The sequence below is a fragment of the Cydia splendana genome, chromosome 3, assembly GCF_910591565.1.
Source record: "Cydia splendana chromosome 3, ilCydSple1.2, whole genome shotgun sequence".
Taxonomy (NCBI): Eukaryota; Metazoa; Arthropoda; class Insecta; order Lepidoptera; family Tortricidae; genus Cydia; species Cydia splendana.
The window spans coordinates 1,368,990-1,395,727 of record NC_085962.1 but is presented as its reverse complement, the minus strand read 5'-3'; the positions used below and the strand labels follow the sequence as shown (position 1 = coordinate 1,395,727).

The following is a 26,738-nucleotide window of genomic DNA, read 5'->3' as shown; positions in this document are numbered from 1 at the left end:
TCAATTGTTTCAAGAGTGATTTTTGGCACACTGACCCATAAAACGCAAACGTATGTGATTTTGCTCGGCGAAGCGGTGTTACTTTCAAAACGTCACAACTATAATACAATTTATACGCAACTTACGCCGTTTTGGATATAACAGAGTTCCGTAGCGCGCAAAATGAAATATGTGCATTGAATTTTAAAGGCGCTTGTGTCATTTTGGAACTGCAGTTAAGAAATGCATTCTTAAAGGATAAGCTTGTTTGAATTGTACTTAGCTTGAACATTTTTAGTTTATTTTGACTACGTGGTTTTCTGAGAAGGTATGCTTATAATGCGATAACTCGCCATTGTAGCCGACTGAAGAAGGGTAAGTTATGTTTTGTTAACATCTTAGGTATATAATATGTAGATAGTTATGCATTATTTATCATAGTTATGATGACCTACATATTCACTCCTCAGAGTATGGACAGACGTAATAAAATTACCCTGTATAATTTACAACCAACTCATGTCTAGCCAAGTACAGTCACCTGCATTAATATGTTACTCTTCCAAGGCCGCAAAAATATGTGACATGCTCTTATAGGTCTCCAATTAAGATCGGCTCAGATATTTTTGCGGCCTTCGTTGTGTAATGGCTCCTCTACACGATGGGCCAACGCCGGCCAATCCAAGGGACACAGCCATGCGGTAGAATGAGATAGCAATAAGCCAACCGACACCAATACCCCCTCTACACGTTGTCCCAACATATTGGACCAATAGGTTGGGCCAACGTGTAGAGGAGCCATAATTAACATATTTTTGCAGATGACTGTATGTCCTGTCGTACGAATAGGACAATTCAATCATTTTCATTGCGCAATTCAATTGCAGCAGAAATTTAATTGGCTCCGCGCTATTAGGCGGCCAAGCGCGCTGGTCGAGAAAACTGCTGATTCAGTCGGGGCCGATTTGACTCGAGAAAGTCACGGTGACATGGCTGTTTTAAAGTGTGATAAAGGGCTGTTTCTACTCAAAGTCACAGGTGATGTGGCTGAATTATTAGGGTTCCGTACCTCAAAAGGAAAAAACGGAACCCTTATAGGATCACTCGTGCGTCTGTCTGTCCGTCTGTCACAGCCTATTTTCTCGGAAACTACTGGACCAATTAAGTTGAAAATTGGTACACAATACACATAATATGTAAATTAGTGACCCAAAGATGGACTTGTTTTTTTTTATAATTTTAAAATACATAGGTTCGAAGTTAATTAAGAAAATATCCAAAAAATTACAATTCCGCCCCCCCCCCCTTTTTCTCCCAAACTACTGGGTCTAAAATTTTGAAAAAAATACACAAAATAGTTCTTTACCTATAGATGACAGGAAAACCTATTAGAAATGTGCAGTCAAGCGTGAGTCGGACTTATGTACGGAACCCTAGAAATGCGAGTCCGACTCGCACTTGGCCGGTTTTATTTTGTGATAATGCGTGTCGAAAAAACGAAAGCGATGTACATATTACTAAAGTGTGGTTGCCAGATTTATGCTACATCTTGTGTGAGTGATCCACGCTCAAAGCAAAGCGAGCAAGTACGGCGAGCAACAAGTACTAAAGCGAGCAAGTACGGCGAGCAACAAGTACTTAAGTAAACATGAATATCAAACACCCGCCATATTAGTTGGAAACTCTGGCATATTAGTGTCTGTCAGTTCGTTAGAACGGTGCATACGTAGGAGTGAACTAAACAGAGTAACATATAGGGGCCGTGCGCGTTGGAGGGTCTGCCATCTTGTGGCCTGAATCGGAAACAAAAACAGGTACATTGACACATCACGCTTAAGCAGGTGATGCTCTCTACAGTTCTCGTACGTTTTCTTGTGCATAGTAGGTTTTGCCATCTTGTGGGCTTTACTGAAAGCATAAACTTCACATTTACGCCTCGCCAAAAATCTGACGGCTCCTGTTCCGCCTCTTACAGTTCATGCACGCTGCCTATTCATGACAACATATTTAATCCCAAATTACATAATGAAAGAAAGAAATAGAGCAAAAGAGAGAGAGAAACAGAATGTGCGTGTTTGTGTGAGCGAACGAACGAATAAATGAATGAATGTAGAAACAAACGAGCTTGCGAACGTAAGAAAGTAGACGACGTCATACTAATCTACATACCGACCTTTGTCAGGCGTGGCTCACTCTGCGATTTCGTCGCGTCGCTACAAGTACATGCGGCCCACACCAATTTTAGTGTCAAGCAGTAGTAGTTGCCGCGCACCGCTACGGAACGGACGCCTGCTCGCGCTTGCGCCACCTTGCGGTCGTGTCTGTCGCAATAGACGCGTTTTGACATTGGAAATGTCTTTTCGTTCGCTCCAGTATACGGTCCGATTTCACGAAAAAGTGCGATCCCCTTATATCTCGGAAAGTTGTGAAGATATGATATTAAAAAATAGGCTCAAAAGACGCATAATCACGAGAGCTGTAAGGTGCAAAAATAATTATTCGAGAAAGTCAAAAACAAAAAAAGTTATGGTCGAAATAGTGAAAATAAAATTCAATTTTTTCCAAGAGGGAGAGGGAGAGGGAGAGGGAGAGGGAGAGGGAGAGGGAGAGGGAGAGGGAGAGGGAGAGGGAGAGGGAGAGGGAGAGGGAGAGGGAGAGGGAGAGGGAGAGGGAGAGGGAGAGGGAGAGGGAGAGGGAGAGGGAGAGGGAGAGGGAGAGGGAGAGGGAGAGGGAGAGGGAGAGGGAGAGGGAGAGGGAGAGGGAGAGGGAGAGGGAGAGGGAGAGGGAGAGGGAGAGGGAGAGGGAGAGGGAGAGGGAGAGGGAGAGGGAGAGGGAGAGGGAGAGGGAGAGGGAGAGGGAGAGGGAGAGGGAGAGGGAGAGGGAGAGGGAGAGGGAGAGGGAGAGGGAGAGGGAGAGGGAGAGGGAGAGGGAGAGGGAGAGGGAGAGGGAGAGGGAGAGGGAGAGGGAGAGGGAGAGGGAGAGGGAGAGGGAGAGGGAGAGGGAGAGGGAGAGGGAGAGGGAGAGGGAGAGGGAGAGGGAGAGGGAGAGGGAGAGGGAGAGGGAGAGGGAGAGGGAGAGGGAGAGGGAGAGGGAGAGGGAGAGGGAGAGGGAGAGGGAGAGGGAGAGGGAGAGGGAGAGGGAGAGGGAGAGGGAGAGGGAGAGGGAGAGGGAGAGGGAGAGGGAGAGGGAGAGGGAGAGGGAGAGGGAGAGGGAGAGGGAGAGGGAGAGGGAGAGGGAGAGGGAGAGGGAGAGGGAGAGGGAGAGGGAGAGGGAGAGGGAGAGGGAGAGGGAGAGGGAGAGGGAGAGGGAGAGGGAGAGGGAGAGGGAGAGGGAGAGTGAGAGGGTCTTATACAGAGAAACATAAAAAAGAAAAAATGGTCTCACTTCAGCATGTTGCTGGCGGCTGCTAGCAGATAGCTGATGCTGAACCCTGGCAGTACCTAGTGGAGCTCGGGTTTGGTGCAACATAGGCACACGCTGTTTTGGACACCCGATTCGTCATGATGAGCATTACCCAAGATAGCTGATGCTGAACCCTGGTAGTACCTATTGGAACTCAGGTTTGGTGCAACATACACAAACGCTGTTATGGTCATCTCTCGTCGCGTCAAACTGCTGTCAAGAAAATTTCATATCTTGCAGCAAATGGGCCGCTGCCGATCACCACTTCTCGAGTTGACTACGGATTTGCCGTGTAATAATTTTCTTGTACTTTGAACATTAATATATCCTGCTTATTCATCGAAAAATTAAATATGTACCTATACTTATGCGCCACGGCGACAATTATTCAAACTTGGATACGCGTGTGGAAATTTTGCAATTTGTTTATTCACATGCGTTATGTCCAGGATACTTGTGTTAGTCTAAGAATAAAATAATTATCATTCAACGTTGTAGTTTTATTTTGTAACTTTTTCCTTATCCAGACTTTCTCGTCGCTCAGCGACAATATTTTTTCGAATTCCGTAGATTCATTTCCAATGTGCTCGATAGTCGTGTGAGGCACGAAATCTGTGAATTTTTTTAGAGAGTGAACCTTCTGTACCTAGCAGTGGCGGCGCGTGGAATTTTTCTCTAGACAACTCGGAGCAAAAAAAAGCACCTAAATGAAACACCTACATTATGTACTTATTTTTTCATGATAAGCGAAGGTAAAGTAAAGCGCTAGGTGTGTCCTTGAGTTCGTTCTTTTGCAGTTAGTGTATAACCACCTTTGCCATACTTGTCATCACTGACGTCACATAAACAGTGTATGTCGTGTATGACAAAAGCGGATTCCTACTCCTAAATTCCTAACAATCCTAACTAATAAGTTTTTTGCAAAAATTTCATTTTTGGTACAAGCTTTTATCGCTGACTATACTTTTCTTACGACAGACAACTAATACTCATCGAGACAATTCTAAAAACCCCTAACACAATTAGGTTGCGTTGTTCCATCACAGAGTTCTTATGGCGACCTCCTGTCTCCATCATCAGATCAGTTCGACAGTATGATATTATTGTATTGTCAGCAGAACTACATACAGCTGCCAATTTTCATGACGCTACGATCCTTGGAAGGTGTTTAAATTAGTTACCTTAGATTCCATTACATTAGTTACATACAGATCGACCTAATAAAAACAAGGACTGACCTTGAAACACCTGCACGAACAATACGCAACACTAATAACACTCAAAAATTCACTGATTTAGTCTTTATATATAAATATATGCACACAACTAAGTAAAATCTCATTAAAACCTATAAAACTCTAATAAAAACAACAATAACAACAAATCTTGGCAATAACCGGAACGGAAGTGTTGTCATAATATTATTCCATTTTCACCCACGACCTACGGACTTCCAAAACCTATTACTACAAATTTATAAACAGTACTTTCTTTGAAGAAACCCTCGTTATCAAATTACCTTAACTAAACTTGCGACTCCATAATATTCTTAGATTTTGTAATAAAATTTCTTTTTTTTAAAGTTTTTTGAAAATTTGGTATTAATGATAGCAAAATACAAAAAAAAATTACCCATTAATTCAATTCAATGTTTTGGTACGGCAACATTAACCACACGAGCGGCAAACGCGACTCGATTCAAAATTGTGAAACATTACACTCCAATATAAATCTTACCTATTTGTATTTAAGGTTTAAATTCAAATGAAGCAGCACACCGTTGTGGTACTTGTGGTGCTGCACTTACGCCACTCGCGGACTTTGACTGTGTGCGTGCATTTTTCCAATATAAACCTTATCATGTTACGTTTAAGGTTTTTATTTAAATGAATAACTCGATACAAAACCGTGTTATTTTGATGCGTAAATACGCGGACTTTCTTTAGCGAACTTTATGAGCGTGTGCGTGAGTTTTCGTATGTGTGTGGTGGCTCATGAATGAATACTCAAGCTTAAACTTAGTCGCCCGCGCGCCCGCTATGATTAGTTGAAATTTAATCAATAGTGAAGCTTTAGTAAATCGTGTTATCGATTACAAAGTAATACGTAGTGTTTTCGTTATGGATATATATGTAGCAATAAATTTTAGGCAAGCCGGTGGGAATCGGGTTGTATGAAGCCGCCGCTACTGGTACCTAGTACTATTATTTATTCTGTGCCTGTGTACATGGTGACCGGTTACTATACTCCGTCTAGTGCGCAAAAGCAAAGATTCTGCATGCGGTTAGCAACTCAAGTACTTAGTAAATATGAATATCAAACACCCGTTGTACCAGTTGGAAACTCTGGTATATTAGTGTCAGTTCGTTTGGACGGTGAATGCATTATATAATAAAATTGCAGCTCAGACGGTCAGTCGATTCGTCGCTCGGTGAATCGGTCGGTCGGTATGTCTGTCAATCTGTCGATCGGTCGGTCTGTTGGTTTGTCGATTGGTCGGTCGATGTATAAAGCCGTTACTCTGTCTAAGTGCAGTAATCTGTGCTACAAGAGTAAGTATAGTATAACAGTGAGTAAAGTTCTGCCACGTGCGGGCAGCCGCATTCATTAGGAGAACATTCACATCAGATATAGGTATCCTGCAAGGCAGGATTGAAAAAACAAGAGAAGGTGGGGGACCTAAAATTACCTTGTCTCAGCCAAATAAAAAATAATGCGTCCTATGAGGAAATTAAAAGACTGGCATAAGAAAGAAATGAGTGGCGATTACTGCACCGACAAGAGCAAAGCTCTTTAGTTGATGATAGGTATCACGTTGATCGGTGCGCTAAATGTGGTTGATGCTTGGCCCTCAGTCGTCCACTTTGCTCCTTTTCAAAGGCTACTTCGCTTTAAAATGCAAGCCATTTTCGGGACCTGAAAAGTGTTTTCCTTGTTTTATGGCTGGCCTAATTGTGAACCAAGATGGCGTGAGCACGCGATGGTGGCGATATTCCAATCGCGGAACAAGAGGTATTTGATTAGTTAAAACCAGATTCCAATGCAACGACAAATGTATTTACCTACTCTCTTTTATTTACCTTCACTTCAAATATTTGTATACATAGAGTTAGGCCAAGATAAGTCTGCAAAGATTTTGATAACACACGCAGTGCAAGTTGTGGCAACAATAAATACTTCTTGTTTACATAAAGCTATAGCTCGTCTATGGCCATTTGGACAGTGCTGTCAGTGTTTGAGTTGTCAGTTTATGTTTTGTGAAATAAACGGTCTTGTGTTTTTCATTAAATGGTGTATTAATTAATTACATCCATAAAAGTACAAATATAACAATCTGGCGACGAGGCGACTACGAACAACGTGTGATAACATAAAAAAATAGTTAAAAGTGAATGTTAAATTTCGAGTGTGTAGTTTTGAGGTTATGAAAAAAACAAACGACAAACGGTAATAGGCGATTTATAAAATCCGGAAAAAAAGCCTGGATCCAAACAAAAAAGAAAGAGGAATATCGATATTGGACTACAGAAAAACACGCAAATTATAAGATGTACTTGATTTCGAACATGGAAGTTTTTACCGGAGGCAACTGGAATGCATACAAAGAACAACTGGAGTGTTTCTTCATTTTAAATGACATTGATGCCAGTAAGAAAGTACCACTTCTTATCACAAAGCTTGGAGCGAGTGTCTACGAACTTCTTACAATTATATGCACTCCAGACTCACCAGTGGCTCTCACATATGAGCAAATTTGTGAAAAATTAGAGAAACATTACCATCCTGTTAAAAATTATGCACTGGAACAAGCTGAATTCAGAAAGAGAAACCAGAAAAAAGACGAAAATTTAGATAAATACATACTTGAACTAAAGAAGTTGTCTAAAAATTGTAATTTTAAAAATCTCAATGAAGAACTCAAAGAACGGCTTTTAAATGGCACTTTGTATGAAGCAGTGAAGTTTGAATTGCTTAAACAGGCAGACCTACCATTGGAAAAATTATTGGAAATTGGAAAAACTGTGGAGACCGCATATAATTTAACCTACAAGAGTCAAGAAAAAGAGACCCAACCACAAATGTTCAAGGTAGAAAGGAACGAAGGCTATGGTCCGCGACATGAGGAGACCAAATTCAAACCACAGGCAAGAGAAAGCACTGGAGTTTGTTTTTGTTGCGGAAAACAGGGGCACATGAGAGCTGAATGCACTTTGCGAGGGAAATTCTGTAGCGAATGTGGTATGAAGGGTCACATTTTCAAAATGTGTTACCGAACTAAAGGTAATTGGAGGATGAAAACCTTAGATATGGCTGATGAGGTAACGACTTACAAATCAACTGTTAATGAGGAAAAGTGTGAGCAGAAAAATTACATTCCGGGACCAGAGCTCTGTGATATGTTTTGTATTAGTGAGCAAGAGAAGATTCCATCAGCAAAGTTAAGTATCCAAGTAAGTGGCAATTTGTTGGAGTTTGAGGTTGATACCGGACCAGATGTAAGTACCATTACCTGTTCTAATAAGGAGCAATATTTTCCAAATTTAGAAATAAAGCAACAGAATGTAATTTCTACAAAATTTGACCAATCAACCTCAACGCCATTGAGTGCTTTGGAAGACTTAAGTTTGCCGTATGAAACTGTTAATGTAGAAAAACAAATATTTTATATTGTAAAAGATGGATTACCAAGAATTATTAGAAAAAAATGGCTCTCTGTACTTAAACTTTGTCTTTACTATATTATATTGTGTAACATCATTCAATTCTGTAGAGTTGCATGGCCTGATAGCAATAATTTAGGAATAGAATATGATTCTTATTATTCTAGAAAAAACCAAATTACCTTGGACCAGGACTGTGTGTTGTGGGGTTATCAAGTCATTATACCTTGTTCGCTTACTGATGAAATAATGTTAGAGATGCATGCCTCCCATCTAGGTGTCACTAGAATGAAGGAGATAGCGCGCTCCTACTTTTGGTGGTTAGATTTCGATAAGGACATTAATGAGATATCTAAAAATTGTAAGGTTTGTCTACAATGTATAATGTTTGGCAGGGAGCTGAGGTGCCGTTTCTCACTGCTTAGGCCTCACCTAGTAGGTGGCTTAATTGATAAAGGATACTTACAACAGTCATTGAAAAATAGTAATGTTAGTGAAAAATTTTCTGTCCGGGGAGAAGGGGGAGAAGGTTATGGGTTTAAGGTTATTACCCATGTTATTGTACCTGTTGTAACTTATGAGGTCGAAGTGGAGAGGCAAAGTTGGAAACGGCATACTAATCAGCTACTAAAATGTAGTCAGCTTTTAGAATAGATTTTTACTAAGTGGGGAAGAGTGTGGCAACAATAAATACTTCTTGTTTACATAAAGCTATAGCTCGTCTATGGCCATTTGGACAGTGCTGTCAGTGTTTGAGTTGTCAGTTTATGTTTTGTGAAATAAACGGTCTTGTGTTTTTCATTAAATGGTGTATTAATTAATTACATCCATAAAAGTACAAATATAACACAAGTGTTATTTAATACGTCATAATTTCATAGAAGGTTGCGTTTTTAAGTAACACTTGCGTGTTCTATCAAAATCGTTGCAGACTTATCTTAGTCTAACTCTATATGTGTGCTTGAAATCTTGCTATTTAGAACCAGTTCCTAGTATCTGATTCATTTGAGTTTGCACTTCAGTAATTCAGATGCAATAATATGCTAACTTGGAGCTGATCTTATTAGTACGCCGGAAGGTAAAGGATAACACAAACACATCGACCAGTTTAAACTCATTAGAAAGGTCTCGAAAATAAGATAGACGTGTAAATGAGAACAAGTACTGTCAGCGATAAAAATATGTCATAATTTTTTTGGCAGTAACTTGATTAGTTATTTTTAATTTTTTGTAAGGCGGAAAGCGAGCCCGCAAACGACCCGTAAGGAGCCCACTGATGAACAGTCTGCCGGACGGTATCGGCCTGTCAGTTGTTCGGAACTTTCTAATTTTTGTTCTAACTGACAGGCCGATACCGTCCGGCGGACTGTTAATCAGTGGGCCCCTGTACAGTACACCTGGAGCATACATGCGGGGTTTTTGGTGCGGGAATGTTTTACACTAGCCAAAAAATAGGTAAAAACTGTCAAAAAACGATAGTATTTTAACATTTCTAAGGACATCTGAATCTTACTACCTATTTTAAATGCATAGTTTGGTAATTATTTAACAAAAAACAAAGTTATACACGAAATCATTCCCGCACCAAAAACCGCGATGTATGACATCGGTTACACGCTAATTCAGGCGTCAGTTCAGTCCATCAGTCCATTCGAGTTTTGACTGATGCCAGAACGATGGAAAATGGACACGGTTAGACGAAAAGTCCAGACTGACAACAGACTGATAAAATTACGACAATATAAATCGGTTACACGCTAAATCTGGCGTCAGTTCAGTCCATCATTCCATTGTTGCAAGGACGGTGACTAACGCGAGAATTAGCGTGTAACCGATGTCTATGCTCCATGGTGTACTGTACGGGCCGTTTGCGGGCTCGCTTTCCGCCTTACAAAAATTCAAAAATAAATAAACAAGTTACTGTCAAAAAAATTATGACATACTTTTATCGCTGACTGTACTTGTTCTCATTTACACGTCTATCTTATTATACCTTATCTTATATTATCTTGCAGTTTATCTTATTATGAACGGGAGACGGAGCGCAGAGAACGAACTGCGAGACGTGAGACTGAGCTGGAACGAGACCAAGACGGTTGCTCAAGACAGAAAGGCATCTTGTGGAGGCCACCTCCGGGGTGTCCTAGTACATAGTCTAATAAAACATGGTCTTCTCTTCCCAGAGTGACATATCTGGATACACAACCGTCCCCAAAAAGACGAGCGACCGACCGCCCCACAAGGTGGGGCGCGACCCGAGACAGCCTCCGCAGCCGGAAGGCGGAAGAGGCCACTCGCACCCCTTCAACAGGGTGCCGAACGACATTCCATTCAGAGTGACACAAGCCTACACAATAACATTGCCACTTTGTATAGCGCTATTGCAAACTATTATATAGCGCTGTCGCATGATGACGTAGGCTTGTGTCAGTCACGTGGTCGGAAGAGAGTACCAGGCGGAGTATATTATTATACCATGCCCTAGTACAAACAGCAACTATTTTTGAACCAGTGCGCCGCGCTCACTCTGCCGTTTGGGAATACATCAGTAATTATGTACCAGGTACTCTGTATTATGCAGAGTACAGCGTTTTGTATCGAATATCGGCCTTATTGGGGCTCCGGCTAATAGTCCCGTGGCACGATATTGAAACGTGTTCTATTGCTGGTATAATTAAAAACAAATTGATTTAAAACCCTCAAAAATGTAATAAATAACAAATTCATAGGTAGGTACTCACTTTAAGTAATCCAAAATTGATTCCTTGATTGTAAACATTCGGTGGCGTGGCGTGACGTACGTGTTTGCGTTAAGTGTCATTTTGAGTTTCCACAACGTCCCGCTTGGCGCGCTGTTCAAAATCCCATACAAAAATAGACATAACGCAAATGCAATTATGTTGAACATGTCGCGCGAGTGACTACGAAACGGTCAAGTGCGAGTCGGACTCGCGCACGAAGGGTTCCGTACCATTACGCAAAAAACGGCAAAAAATCACTGTTGTATGGGAGCCCCACTTAAATATTGATTATAATCTGTTTTTAGTGTTTGTTGTTATAGCGGCAACAGAAATACATCATCTGTGAAAATTTCAACTGCTTAGCTATCACGGTTCATGAGATACAGCGTGGTGACAGACAGACAGACGGACAGCGGAGTCTAGTACCTACTAGGGTCCCATTTTTACACTTTGGTTACGGAACCCTAAAATCAAGTGAGTCTAAACCGTAAAATTATTCAATCGTACATTGAAGTTGATAACAATGATAACATAAAAACGTTCGCGAAAGTCTGAAGTGTGAAGAGTCGCTGTTTGTGATGGCTCTAATGTTTACCTACTTAACGTTTTCTTACAAAAACTTACCTAAACAAACGATTCCAATGTGGGTAAATATTTTTTTGGGGAATCGACATAAAAGTTTAAGTTTGTGTTATGGGAGTATAAGTATAGGACTTAGGTACATAACAAACATGTGGTTTTGAACATTATTTATGTAGACTTTTCGATAAAATTCTATACTGTGACCTAATTAGAAGATGCGTGACGTGGTACGAGGTACGAGGTAGGTACGCGTTTGCGTTAAGTGTCATTATGTATGGGATTTTGAGTTTCCATAACGTCCCGCTTGGCGCGCTGTTCAAAATCCCATACTTACTTAAATAGACATATGACATAACGCAAACGCGAACCATCGTCACCCTATCGAATGAAATTTACACTATAGTTCGTTTTTTTTAGCATTAGAAAGAACTTGTAAGAAGGTAAGCGATCTTGACATGTCTTTTAATTGAAAAACGCTTTTTAAAAATCAATAACTATTACTTGAAAGCAAAATACTATAAAAGATCGTATTAGATTCATAATTGTTACATATTTGCCGTTACTTATTTTTAAAATGTGTTTTTCAATTAAAAGACTCATCAAGATTGTTTACCTTATTTCTAATGCTAAAAAAACAAACTACGAGTCTGGGTTCGGGTTTTGCAGACATTTTCAATTTTCAAAATTAACCCTTCGATGTTTCTTGAATGGTGGTTAAAATTGACATATTTACCCTCATAGTAAACTAGCGACCCAAAATCTTAACAAATTATACAACTAAACCAACATCACTCTATTGATAGGTGTAAACCGCATGAAAATCCGTTCAGTAGTTTTTGAGTTTATCGCTAATACACACAAACAGACGCGGGGGGGGACTTTGTTCAATAAGGTGTAGTGATACTTCAATTAAATGCATTAAATAATTGCGCATCTTAATAGCCTTATAATTATTATTTATTCATTGTTCACAAAAACGTCACGTTTGACACTTGTTTGACACTGACATATCCAATCCATATCGTTTCAATATCTAGTATTTGACGTATCTCATTGTTCGAATACGGCTGCTAGTCTTTTACCAGGCCTCACTGAAAATCAGCGTCACGTTGTGTCCTAGGATACACAACGTGACAAGAAGCTGAGTGAGGACTTTTTGGCACAAATATTAATGTAATTGAATTTTAGTTTTGTGTTATTTTATTTTGTGTTATTAATTATTATTTGTGCTAATAAACATTTCTTATTCTAATTCTTAATTTCAAATTAATGCACACCTAACCATTGCTCTGATACTGAAATATAAATATTTAAAGCCAGCTTTCGAGAACATTACTAATTTTTGTAATTAATTTAATACATTATTTTCAGGAGGAACGTTCAGATTATCAAAATATGATATTGATTTAATCGCAGTGCATTAAGGTAATGTTCGGAGTTTGACTAGTTACACCAGCATTATTGATGTAGTAATCCGGTGCGATATTACTGCTGACTAAATTGCTGCCGCAAATGCACATTCAAACCTCAATTCATTGCCAAACATTTTTCTATAGCCTTGCACAACCAATTCCAAGTCCATACCTATATATATAATATTATTATAAATATATAATATTATAAAGGCGAAAGTGTGTCTGTCTGTCTGTTACCTCTTCACGCTTAAACCGCTGAACGGATTAAGTTTAAATTTGGCAAAGAGATAGTTTAAGTCCTGGGGAAGGACATAGGATAGTGTTTATGTCAGAAGTCATCTCTAAAGAGGGTGAAAAGGGGGGTGGAAATGAGAAAATTAATGATGTGCCTGTTAATTGGTGTAAACAATTAAACATATTATGCTCGAATTGCTATTAGATTTTATTCAGGCGCTGTACTTACTCTAGCTGCTGGTACTTATTCCACGCAGACGAAGTCGCGGGCAAAAGCTAGTAATATTATAAAGGCGAAAGTGTGTCTGTCTGTCTGTCTGTTACCTCTTCACGCTTAAGCCGCTGAACCAATTTAGTTGAAATTTGGTATAGAGATAGTTTGAGTCCCGGGGAAGGACATAGAATAGTTTTTATGTCGGAAATCATCCCTCAAGAGAGTGCACAGGGGGGGGGGGGGGGTGGAATTCAAAGAGTTAATGAATTGCCTAATAATTGAAGTAAGCAATGCGCGAATTGAATGATTGCTATTAGCATTATCCAGGCGCTATAATCTACTTTAGCTGCTGTTACTAATTCCACGCAGTCGAAGTCGCGGGCAAAAGCTAGTAGTATAATAATGTTATAGGGATGTTTTGCCACTTCGCAAAAATTTCATTTATATGTATTCTAAGAAAAAGATTAATATCAAACAAAATTCATATTTTTAAAATTTGAATCAGCCTGTTTATCCATCTCTTTGAACCATCGAAATGATTATTTATTATAAGAGCTTTATTCCGGCCCATTGGACAAAATAAAATAATATTAATGTTTTCAAAAGTATGCTCATAAATAGATAAACCCTTTATTTTTACAAACAAATATTTCAAAAGATATATTAGTATTCTGTTCGTCTATTCAATCTTATTTCGAAATAACTTTGAAGCTTCTTTGACCCTTTTCAAGTGTCTGGGTCTAGAAATTGCTTATTTTTTGCTTGTAGTTAATATTCTGCTTAGGTAGCTGACCAATGAAGATGTAAAGGGAAAATTATATTTAAGAAATAGACGATTTTATTTAAAGTCTTACATCTAACTTTTAAACTTTTTTGTTATTTCATTTCAGAGCTTTATCAATCTTTATAGAAGAAAGAAAGTGTCCCAGTCATGTAGGTACTAATCGTTGTTGTTGAGATTATCTTATTACTTCGCAAAAATTTCCCGATATACTTAAATTTGCTATTCGTTTTACTAATGCTACGAACAGAGTTTAAAATGTTTTAAAACAATTATTCTAATTTTCTTTGTAGGTAGGTACCTACCTACACGTCAATAGTATAAACAATTTCTCCTTATTTCCTTCCTAAGCCACATTAAACTCATTATATGCAAAATGGCTGCTAAATACTGATATACTTGACATATCCTTAAATCCATTTATAAACACACTCAATTTCAAACTTTATTCCCAATGTACAAGTCACAGAATCGAATGAATTTTCAAATGCGCTTAGTGCCATATACTCCGCCTCCGTTCTGTAGCGCCACCGACCGTGAAATTGACGCTAAAAAACAAGCTCGAAAACCGTGATCCGGTTTATCCGGGTTTAATCCGGATTTCCGGACAGTATCGCTGGTTAGTTCGTAGTATTCGCAGTTTTAACATTCGGCCATGGCTTTAACTGGGATGGTTTTGTGTTGAATAAATGTGTGACTGGGGATACTGCAGTAACATTTTTTCGTCAACTTACTATTTATTGGGTCACCTGTATAAAAATTAAAGATAAAAAACGGGTTGCACTCCGGGAGTGCCAGCAGAAGTGAAAACTCAATGACATTGTAATAGTTTTTCGATCAGTACGGTTACCATCAGTTTGTCACTGACATAAACGCCGTCGAGAACGTAATTTACTTTCTATACATCTCGCTCGCACTCGCATATTAGTGCAAACGGGATGTATAGAAAGTAAATTACGTTCTCGACGGCGTTTATGTCAGTGACAAAAGGATGGTAACCGTACTGGTCACGTGTCCGTCTTACGAATCTTACGTCTTACAGACACGTGACCTGTCGCGAGTTTAACATTTTTTCCCCATCACAAAAAGTGCACAGCGCCGCTAAAGAAGTTTTCACTTCAAAAACCTAGCCAAAACTAAAATTCCAGTTAAATAGAAATATATATTATATCTTTACTGGGTGTGTAATGCTTAATATAATTATAAAAAAACTATCATACATTTGTTATAACGCCACTTGATATATTATTGTATGTTATAATGTAATTTTTATTATACGTTTCCTTTATTATATTGTGATTTCATCTAAACTGTCATTGATATAATGCCTAATGTAATATAATTTGCAAATAGTATATATACATATTTTATAATGACATTTGTTATATTATATTTTTGTATAACGTAATACTTCATACAATTTTATCAAGTATAAATACATATATTGTATAACATATTTGGCATATTTCATTTACTGATAACGTAAAGTTTTACATACTTTTTATAACTAGTACGCAGCCCTACTGCTTTTGCTAGCTATTTTATTCTAAGGAGGTCGCAGTTCTAACCTAACCTAACCAATTTTTACACGGTTTTCGTTCTGCGGGGCCGCAGTTCAAACCTAACCTAAACTACTATTTTTCCTAGAGTATTTTATTCTACGGAGGGTCAAAGTTCTAACCTAACCTAACCCTCCTTTTGTTAGGTAGTTATTCGTTTATGCGGAGTCGCAGTTCCAACCTAACCTAACCCATTTATGTCATGCAACTATTATGCCACATAAATAATTATGTGATATCTCTTGTTATAGCAAATTATATGCTTTAGATTTTGTAATAATTATGGCAATGTATATTAAACGAAGAGTAAATATACCTTATGACCATTATACCAACATTAACATTATGTATACCGTTAATTAGGTATTACGGTAGTATGCCATTTATTACGTTATTCTAAATAACGATATATCAAACTATAATATATGAAAAGTAATTATAACAAATGTAATGCACCCATCTTTACTATATAAATGGGAAGCTGGAAAACATTTCGTGTTCACATTGTTTTCTCTTCAGCTTTGTTTTGTAGAACATGAAATGTTTACTAATTTCTTCGCCCAGGGCGCTGACAAAACCAAGTGATTACGTATTTAGAAACAGCTTTCTAACTAGGATTATCCTAATTATATTCAACTTTACCAAAAATACAAATACTTTTTAACTACCTACATTTCGTAAAGGCTCTCTGTATTCTTTAAAAACTAGTTTTTTTTTAAGATATTTTCGAATTTGCCAGATGGCGCGACTCAGTTGATCAGTACGGCTACCACCAGTTTTGACATTGACAGATTAACTCGCGTCTACGTAAATTACTTTCTATACATCTCGCTTGCACTAATATGCGAGTACGAGCGAGATGCATAGAAAGTAAGTTACTTAAACGTGAGTGAATATGTCAATGTTAAAACTGGTGGTAGTGCTTCAGTACGGCTACCAATGGGGTGACATATTATCTCGCGTCTACGTAAATTACTTTCTATACATTTCGCTTGCACTAATATGCGAGTACGAGTGAGATGCATAGAAAGTAAATTACTTAGACGTGAGTGAATATGTCAATGTCAAAACTGGTGGTAGTGGTACAGCTAATGGCATAGAATTCCAATGTCATTGATCGAGCGACATTTTAAAGAACCACTATGGAATCGACGGCAGTTATTATTTAGGTAACAGAGAGGAAAATGGAGACTACGTTTGTATAGAAGAAGCGCTAAAAATAAAACTGTCGCAAATAATCATTACTTATCAGAAAACAAACTTTAAATCCGATTGAAAACGTCAAATTCCAGTTCACATTTGGCATAATCAGAATCGAACAAGCACAAATTATTTTAAACTTCTACATTAATACTAGCTTTCGCTATACAGCGCTCACTTTTATTAAGATACAATGAGATTCATACAGACATACGCCATTTTAGCTCTGAACGCTGCGTCCATCATGACGTAAAAGTCTTAAGTTACAAATAAATTCTATGGATATACGACCTTTTGGTATTCAATGAACACCGCGTCAGTTATTTCGAAAATATCTTAACTTACAAAGAGGTTCTATGAAGATACGACCTTTTGGTATTAAAAAGGGTAAACGCTCAATTATCCTGCATATTTGAGAGGCGGGCTCCTTCCCCGAATTGTTAGAATTCTCTAGTTTTCAGAGGGCCTACCGCGAACCACGTTCGACGTGATGCCTTCCTGTCACACTTGTAAATTCGTACGTAAGTGTGACAGGGAGGCAACACATCGAACGTGGTTCGCGTTAGGCCCTCTGTATCGGATGTCGTTGAATGTTTCGATCGTGATCTGGGAAGTTCTCAGCGAGAACATTCCAGAAGGCTTACAAGTTTACTCTTTTTATAGGTATCTACAGAACCCCTAGTGTATATTTCATTCGACAGCGTGACGAGCTTCGCGTTTGCGTTGTCTATTTTTGTATGGGATTTTGAACAGCGCGCCAAGCGGGATGTTTTGGAAACAAAATCCCATACAAAATGACACTTAACGCAAACGCGTACGACCGTACGTCACATTACGCTATCGAATGAAATTTACACTATTTACTAATAGGTACTACTATAATAATAATAAGCTATTTGGAATTTCTAGATAATTATATCTAGAAATTCCAAATAGACTATTTCTAGTTAAATCTTTGTAAACATGAACTCTGTCGTCACCTTGAAGACGAGACAAGTTAAATATGCAGAGTGATGTTCTGAATTCATTTAAATTCATGAAGACGTTAACAAAGCAGGGGAAGGGAGGGGGTGTGTAAGAACAATAGGTACATGTATACTGAGTTATTTTGGCGCCGTCTGAATGTCAAATATTTGTTACGGACGACTAAACTTTCCCTATGAGACCAACCACAAATTCGCGAAAAAGAACTAATGGATTGAAGGCCCGGAGTAGACGAAACGTATGGACCCAGGGGTATATTTAATACATTACTGCGGTTGAAGTGGCAGGATCGTGTTCCGAACTCGGAGGTTCTTCGCCGGACGGGCATGCCGGGTATGGAATGTCTGCTCATAAAAGGCCAATTGCGTTGGTGTGCACACCTTGTACTTTACTCTGAGCTAGCCTCAGGTAAACGCAAGGCTGGTGGGCAGTACCTGCGCTACAGGGATGTCTTAAAACGCCACATTTTGGCCACCGGCATATCATGCGAGTCGTGGGAGGAGCTTGCATCTCGGAGATCGGACTGGCGAACTGCTGTCAATACGGGACTTGATAACTTCGAACACACCCGACTTGAAGATCTTGACGCCAAACGCCAGCTCCGAAAAACTCGGCCCAAGCCCTCCTACAATTACACATACAACGCGTCTGGGCAGCTTTACTGTGTTTTGTGTTGCCGCACTTTCAAGACCAAATTTGGATTTGCGAGCCACGCTCGCGCCCACGCACGTAATAGTTAAGAGTGTTAAGACCCTTTTTGATTTGTCAGGATGTCGCCGTCGACGGATACGTCTGGGAGGACATCACTTGTTCAGTACGACCATCTTAATACATTGATATTCGGGATCAGGACCCCAAAATCACCCAGTACATATACTGAAAGTTTCTGGATTCTGATATATGAGACGACTTATGTTTTCTAAGTGGCCAGTCCAGGTAAGGAATTTTCAGTATGCCGTAAGTATTCCCTTTATATAAAGTGGGCCTCACTAACCAGACAGTTTTCGAAACTATACAAATGATTTTTCTTTGACATGACGCTCGTAAATAAAACATTTTATTTTTATGGGCACTAAATAAATACAGATATTCAAATTAAATTACTTAAAGATATGTAAGACTGTAAACAGTAAAAAAACTTTATTTACAAATAAAAAGATGTGAAATATAACGATATATTTTTCTTTTCAAAAATTCTTATTGCTCAGTCCATAAATGCTCCTTATGATAACGTCCTATATGCATGTACAGAAGGTCCAGAAAGTTCATCCGGTCGTGCATCGGTCTTGAACCTAGGCGTAGTTCAGTGTTTATCTCCAAATATGGCAGTTTGTCCTGGGATACGCGTGGCCACTGCAGAGGAATCAAATTTGAAGGTTTCGGTGTTGGGTTTCTAAAAATTAAAGATGTAATTAGTATTTAAAATTTTTCCTTTAGCGTTTTGTAAAATAAATATCCCAGCTCGTCAGCGTGGGCAGCACCAACTTCTGTATATGATACATTTTTCATTATCCTTATCAAAAGACCTTTCACCAGAATACGAAAACATATATAAATACATGCTTTCGATACCACTGTCCAAATATTTTCTAATAGTTCTCAATATCGGATTGTACATTATAAAATCGGAAAATATATTTACTCCCGGTCTCTTATTATTAAAATTACTGCCATAATAAAACAGCCGGACGATTGGTTTTATTTCATCTGAAAGTACACTTTCATTTTTATAATCATAATAAGCTTCTAAAAGCTCAGACACGAAGTCTTTACTTTCGTATTCCTCTTTTTCCATCACAACGACTCCGACGTAGCCTTCGTCATTAGTAAAACCAATTAAAACATCGACATCTTTAACACTGTGTATATTAACTGGATGCTTCGTTATATAGTTATCAACATTCTTAAATTTCTTTTCAACACACGGTCCAACAAACATACCAGAATCTCTTGTTGCAGCAATAAGTTCATGTGGCTCAAAAATGATATGATATGACTTTGTTCAAAAATGATAAAGCGACAGTAATATCATTTGTTGTATAATTCAATTGCTTTGCCAACTTTAAAGGAGCATCCAGATCAGGGCGTGTAATTACTCCATAAGTTAATGAAATGCCGCTTTGTAAAATCACTCTGTTATAAAGTGGTTCTTTTAGAAAGTTCTGATGTAAATCCACAGACATTGAACCTGCACTGTTTCCCTCTAAAGTGATCTTGGATTTGTCTCCGCCAAAATATCGTATATTTTCTTTAATCCAGCGTAGCGCTTGAACTTGATCTTTTAAACCCTGATTCCCTGGTACTTTAGAATTGCTTAGACAAAAAAATCCATACGAGCCAAGGCGATAGTTGAAAGTAATGAAAATAACGTCATGTCTGACTAAGAAGCGTGGTCCAAAGGTATCTGCCTGCAAATCCGAATTGGAATTTACCTCCAAATATTTGGATCATCACAGGTAAGGGACTATCAATACTAGCGCTGTTCGGTATATAAATGTTGATGTGAACTCAAGTTTCCCAGTAATTGTTTTGTTAAATTCTTCTTCTTGAGGACATATTGCGGTGTCGTCGACTGCTTCAAATATGCCTTCAAACCTAACCGATATAGGAGTCTGAAATGTTAACACGATTTTGTTTCAATAATACCTAAAACTTAATATTATAATCATGAAATTTTGTATGATTAAATTTCTTTATATATTTTTCATCTTAAGTTAGGTTGTTTATAACATGAATATAAAAGTAAAATACAAAAGCACATAAAAAACAATAAAAAATACATATAAACACAAACCTAACCTAGGTTGCCGCCGGTCAGTGGTTGGTGGTCAGGGCCGCAGAGTGTGTTTGTTTAAATTATTGTTACTTTATTCTGGAATTCATTCTCTAAGACCCACTTGCACCATCCCACTAATCTGGGGTTAAGTGGTTAAACGTTTAACCTAATGTCAAATTGTACTGGTAACCATGGTAACTCAAGGTTTAATCGGTTAACCCTGGGCTAGTGAAATGGTGCAAGTAGGCGTAAGAGGTTGAATGAAATATGATGGTAAATTAGTAGGTAAGTATCTTAAATACAAAGTAACGAGTCTATCTTTAATATTGGACATAAAATAGGAAACAAGTAAAAAATAATAAATTGCATGTGATTTTTTTTAATATAAGTATATATAAGTACCATTTTACTGCCAAACCACCAGAAAAAAAATTAATGGAATGTAAAATGAGAGAAAAAGGAAATGATGAATCGATCATAATAAGTTAATTTTGTGCAATGAAGGAATATATAGATATAGTATCGTACCAGGAATAGAAAAATATTCTTACACTAAGGAAATAAGAGAAGAGAAAACTGCACAGCACTGACAAGAGATATCTAGTTTTTTTAGTACTCACACCAAAAACGTTGTCCGGATCAACTTTCGCATACGGGATACCCAGGAACATAGAGTAATTCCCGTCTTGGGCCTGGAGACCTCGAAAACTGCCTACTGGAGTATGCACTATGTGTCTAGCCCACTCAGGGCCCAATATTTCTGAAAGATAAAGCAGTCATAAAAAAAATGCCACGTCGGACGCCTCGGCCCGGTCTAGCGTGCGTCATCCTTATGTCAAAAAATGCTCGTGGCATCTTTCACAACAATTTTCGTATTCGGCCTGACGCCCTATTTTTCACAAAGATTTTTTTCACATTACCTATTCGAAAAAAGGGCTTTTTCTTCCCCGCTAGGAGGGATCAAAGTGGCACTTTTCTTCCCCGCTAAGAGGGATCAAAGTGGCACTTTTCTTCCCTGCTAGGAGGGATCAAAGTTGTACTTTTCTGTTATAGGACACATTGTTATTCATTTTTACATATTGTTTTTAGCTTAAATAGTGTTTTGATACATGATAATTTCCTCATTTATTTATTTTTTTATTTTCCTCATTATTGATGTGAAAAGCAGTATGTGTCACACGGTATCAAAATTATTTCGTCTTGGGAGTGAACACGTGAATCCCTCATTACGCTCAGGATTCTACTTTAGAATCCCTCACTACGTTCGGGATTCTATTGAAGAATCCATCGCTTCATTCAGGATTCAATGTACGCCCTTGACGGAAATATATCATTTTGATCCCTTGTAACACAAACTACTATTCTAATATCTGTTATAGCTGAAAAGAAAAATAAATTACCTGGTACAAAAGCCCGGGATAATTGCTGTGCACTTATTAATAGAAGGTAGAATAGCACCTGTTTGGTGGCATAGACTCCATTGAACATCGTGACCTTAAGGTGGCCACTGACGAGCCTTCCAACAGTCCAAATAGCGTGGCTGCAATCCAAAATCGGTCCGTGAATGTCAAAAACGTACAATGTTTAATATTAGGATGCCGTCCATTTGGATGAATCCATTGTAACGGCATCCAATTGGAAGGCTCGTCAGTGGCCTGCTTTATGATTACTGTTAAATTTATATCGATCACTACTTCAAATAAAATTTCGTATATCTATGAATTTTAATCTCCATCTGAAATATACAGACCAAAAGCAGTTTACCAATACTTTAAAATATTAAAAGTTGAGTGAAATAATAGGTGATAGTTAGAATTAATTTTTCGTTGAATTATACTTTATTACGGCAGTTAAATAATTATTCACATTTTTTAATTTTATTATTTTTTTTACTACAAAATTTTGACAACAAACAATCCCTTTGTTGGCGAGGTCTCAAACTACACTAAAATTAAGAAATTGACGTAAGTATTAAAATATATATACTCAATTATTTACCATGACTAAATATGTATAACAATATTATCATTGGACAAGGTAAGTATAGAAAATAATTGGGTGATTCTTAAATTGTGTCCAAAATTGTTTTTTTTTCATAAACGTTTTTATTTTTCACATATTATTTACATATATCAAAAGTACATACAAAAAGCAATTTTTTGATTCATATGGTCAAGCTTAATACCCTCAGGAAAGATAAATAAAATGAGTACATAAACACGGTTGTGACAAAGTGTCCCTCAGTCGTGACATTTCGGCATTTTGGTGGCCAAATCGGCTATTTAGATTTATATAGTTATTTTAACATAGCCTAAGTTACTCCTATGACTACGACAAACCTAATGACAGCTCAGACGTTGAAATCGGTCAAACTATAAAGGCTGTAGATCGTGACGAAGAATTCGATACACATCATACATACATACAAGCGAAAAACATTTTTTTGCTTTGGCAGTCGGGCAATAATAGCAAATGATCTGTAGCTAATAAAAATGTATTTCTGAAAAGTGCATGTGCCTCTAAATTAATCAAACGAATTAAGAATGACACGACCACGTTTCTATATGTCACGAACGTGGACTCAAAAGTCCGTGGTTTTTGAGGCCACGGTCGTGATAATTTGGAACATGTTCGATATTACATGCACATTTCCTTTGATTTTGCAAATGTTAAATAATTAGCTTAATCTGCAATGTATGAGGTATATCTTATTTTACAAGCAATAACATGAAACTGCAACTTACTTTAAAAACTCTAACACGGCGTTGACGCGTTAAGGTTGACCGTTTTTTCAAATGAACACAAATAAATAATTTTCGACAAAACTTCTCCCTTCAGCCATTTGTAAACCTGACAACAATACAGTGTTGCTGTTCTAAAAAAACTTTAATAAGGCTGCCAGTAGTAAAGATAATTTTCTACCGAGTACCGCATGTTTATATTACCACGCGCGGTGGTGACGCGAAAACGAATCACAAAATGTATGTTGTTTAAAATTATATAAAATCGTTATAAATCCATACAATTTTTAAACAGTGTTGTAGAACAAGGATTAGTGTTTTATATTTGATATAAATTATTGCAAAATCACTTCATATTTAAAAAAAAAAAATCAAATATCACAAAATCTGGGGAAGTCACACTACACGGTCCGTGACATTTCGCACTTGTAATTTTTTTTTTACATGTTTCTAATACGCTCAGGACAATACATTTAGGTTGACTAGCACTACTAAACCTAGAGGTAAATTGCTAAGTATATTGATATAGAGTTTACTTATTTTCACAAAAATACATGCTATTCTTACGTGTTACACAAAAAATGCATAAGAATAAGAATTACCCAATTATGCATTATAAAGACGAATTTGTTACTGTTTTGCCGAATAACGTGATTTAAGTAAAATTAGCATAACTTTAACGCACGTTATTTATTATGTTTTTTATACTAAATCGTTGGCAAACAAGCATACGGCCTGCCTGATGTTAAGCACTAAGCAGTCGTATCGTATCCTATGGACGCCTGCAACTAAAGAGGTGTTACATGCGCATTGCCGACCTTTTGAATACCTACACCTCATTTTTGAAGAACCCCTTACTGTGTTCTCAGGAAAACCTCGGCAGGGGAGCTCATTCCACAGCCGGAGCGTCCGCGGGAGGAAATTCCGGTTGAATTGCTTAGTGAAGTTGACTTCTGGCCCCAATTTCACATCGGTGACAGGTGCGACAATTGTAAAATCACTGTTGCTGACGTCACAGGCATCCATGGGCTACGATTACCACTTACCATCGGGCGGGCCGTATTCCTGTTTGCCACCATCATTGTATTATTTAAAAAATCTTTATTATATCTAAAAAAAAACAGATACAGTGGAAACTGGATAAGTGGAACCTGGGTTAGTGGAAAACCTCTTTAAGTGGACCCAAGTTCTCGGTTCCAGTACCTTGGCAACGAATTACCTCTATAAGAAATATTTTTTCGAAAATTTCTTAATTTTACCTCTGTAACTGGAAGCAGCCGTCTCCGAAACCTCTATGAGTGGAATAGCTCGGCGTTATAAAATTTGTATTATTAATAAACCGTCACAAGGAGGGTAGTTTGTTTCGTTAACATTATGGTTCGTGTTTTCACTACGTATTTTTTATGAGATCACACTTCGCTCAGTTTTTTTTGCATTAAAGTACAATCGGTACATTGATTTATTTAACCATACTGGTTTCTCTTGCATTAATAAGTATTAGGAGTGATTTTGTTTTTGTAATTTTGAAAATTGTATATGAGTAGGTACTGTGGATTATTTGCAGTATTGCTTTTTTAAAAGTCAGGTAGTACATACATATCTACATACATATTTAATAAAAGATGATTATTTAAGTCTTGATCATACGTGACCTCTATAAGCGACATTACTAGCATCCACAACCTCTGTTAGCGAGAGCCTCTGTAAGTGAGAAAACGTTTTATTTGAACCTGGTTTAGTGGAAAACTGGATAAATGGAAAACCTGGATAAGCGGAACTAAACAGCCGGTCCCTTGCGATTCCACTTATCCAGTTTCCACTGTATTTCTTTTGCGAAGTTTCTGACAATTGTCAAGATTTAGAAGAATTGTAGGTAGGTAATTCTTGACAGGTAATGAGTTATATGTCGGAATTTCGTGACAATTGTAGTGTTTCTTGTGACAATTGTCATAAACTTAGCAAGAGAAATATCTGTTTTTTTTCCGATATAATAAAGTTTTTTTTAATAATACAATGATGGTGGCAAACAGGAATATGGCCCGCCCGATGGTAAGCGGTAACCGTAGCCCATGGATGCCTGTGACGTCAGCAACAGTGATGTTTTACAATTGTCGCACCTGTCACCATGGTGAAATTGTTGCTTAGTGTAAGCGAGGCCGAAGGCCAAGGTCTGCATAAAGGATGACTCAAAAAAAGAAGACAAAAACAAGAAAGAAGAAGGATAATAAAATTACTAAAGGAACCGTTCGAATTCATACTACATCATCAATGTAGCGCCGCATACCGCAGCAGTAAGGCTGCGCCTGTGAAGTTTGAATCTAAATTTTATAAGACATTGCATTACAAGTGGCTGCCAAATTTGGTGATCAATCTTAACCCTTCACACGCTCACAATATTATATTTTGTCACGTGTCATTCACGTTGATCGATGAAACAAGTCAGCTTATGTAGGAAAGGGCATGGGACAAAAGACATCCTTTGTAGGTTAGGTACCTAGTCTCTTTATTAAATTCCGGTTACTTCGGGGCTTTTTTTTAATAAAGGTAATTAAATGTTGCATAGGTATAGCGTTGTTGTAACACTTGCATTACATTTAACTCAACCAAACAATTGAAAACTGTGACCAATGTCATTTCTAACATCGATCGTCCGAGATAGTACTTAAGGGTAACATTCCATTTCCAACGACAGCTGCACTACTGTCAATTTGACTATGGAAATTGACAATGACAGTGACGCGTTCAGTACCGGTAGTGCAGCTGCGGTTAGAAATGGAATGTTACCATAAGTATGTTTAGTAGCAAATGTATGAACTCATACTAAACACTAACCCCCTTATTCATAAACGTTTACTAAAGTTGAGAAGCCGATAATAATCGTTTGTCCCTTTCCATCATACCAATACGTCGGAAAGGGACAAACGATTATTATCGGCTTGTCAACTTTAGTAAACGTTTATGAATAGTAAGTAATCAACAGGTATGTAAACAGGCCCTAAGGCAAGTGGTGTACTCGTAGTGGCCTTATAAGGAAAAAAATTGATTATCTCTGAAACGGAGTTAATTAGAATACCGGTATCTTTGAGAAAGTTAGTTGATTCAAGCTCAGGAATGCACCCTTGAAATTAACGGAAATAAAAAAAACACGGTGTATAAATAAGTTTTCCTTTGTACTTTCTGTAATATTATTGTATATAAACCCGCGATTTATTATCTCTATCGCACGCGCATTAATAAGTATACTTCTTTCTTACTTTAGGTTATTGTGTAGGTATAAGACATTATACGCGTCTTTAGTTTCATGCTTAACGCATTCACTGCCAGGGGGCGTGGCCTGGGAACAAACTTGTATGGCGGTGAACGCACATGTGCGTCGGGGGCAGTGAATGTGTTAAGAGGCCCCCTGGTCCCAAAATGATCTTAGATCTTTAACTCTCAGTTTCCTCGATTTTTATAAGATACCGTTTTA

The 26,738-nt window shown here is 38.0% G+C and overlaps 1 protein-coding gene, 1 long non-coding RNA gene and 1 pseudogene across 2 annotated transcripts in view; 2 read left to right on the top strand and 1 right to left on the bottom strand.

Moving 5' to 3' along the window:
* Positions 1–26,738, top strand: part of LOC134806464 (uncharacterized) — a 558,863-nt gene that overhangs the window by 400,757 nt on the left and 131,368 nt on the right. The gene's annotated exons all lie outside the window — the stretch shown is intronic.
* Positions 1–26,738, top strand: part of LOC134806396 (juvenile hormone esterase-like) — a 142,547-nt gene that overhangs the window by 98,375 nt on the left and 17,434 nt on the right. The window lies entirely within an intron of this gene.
* Positions 19,172–22,016, bottom strand: LOC134806636 (juvenile hormone esterase-like; annotated as a pseudogene).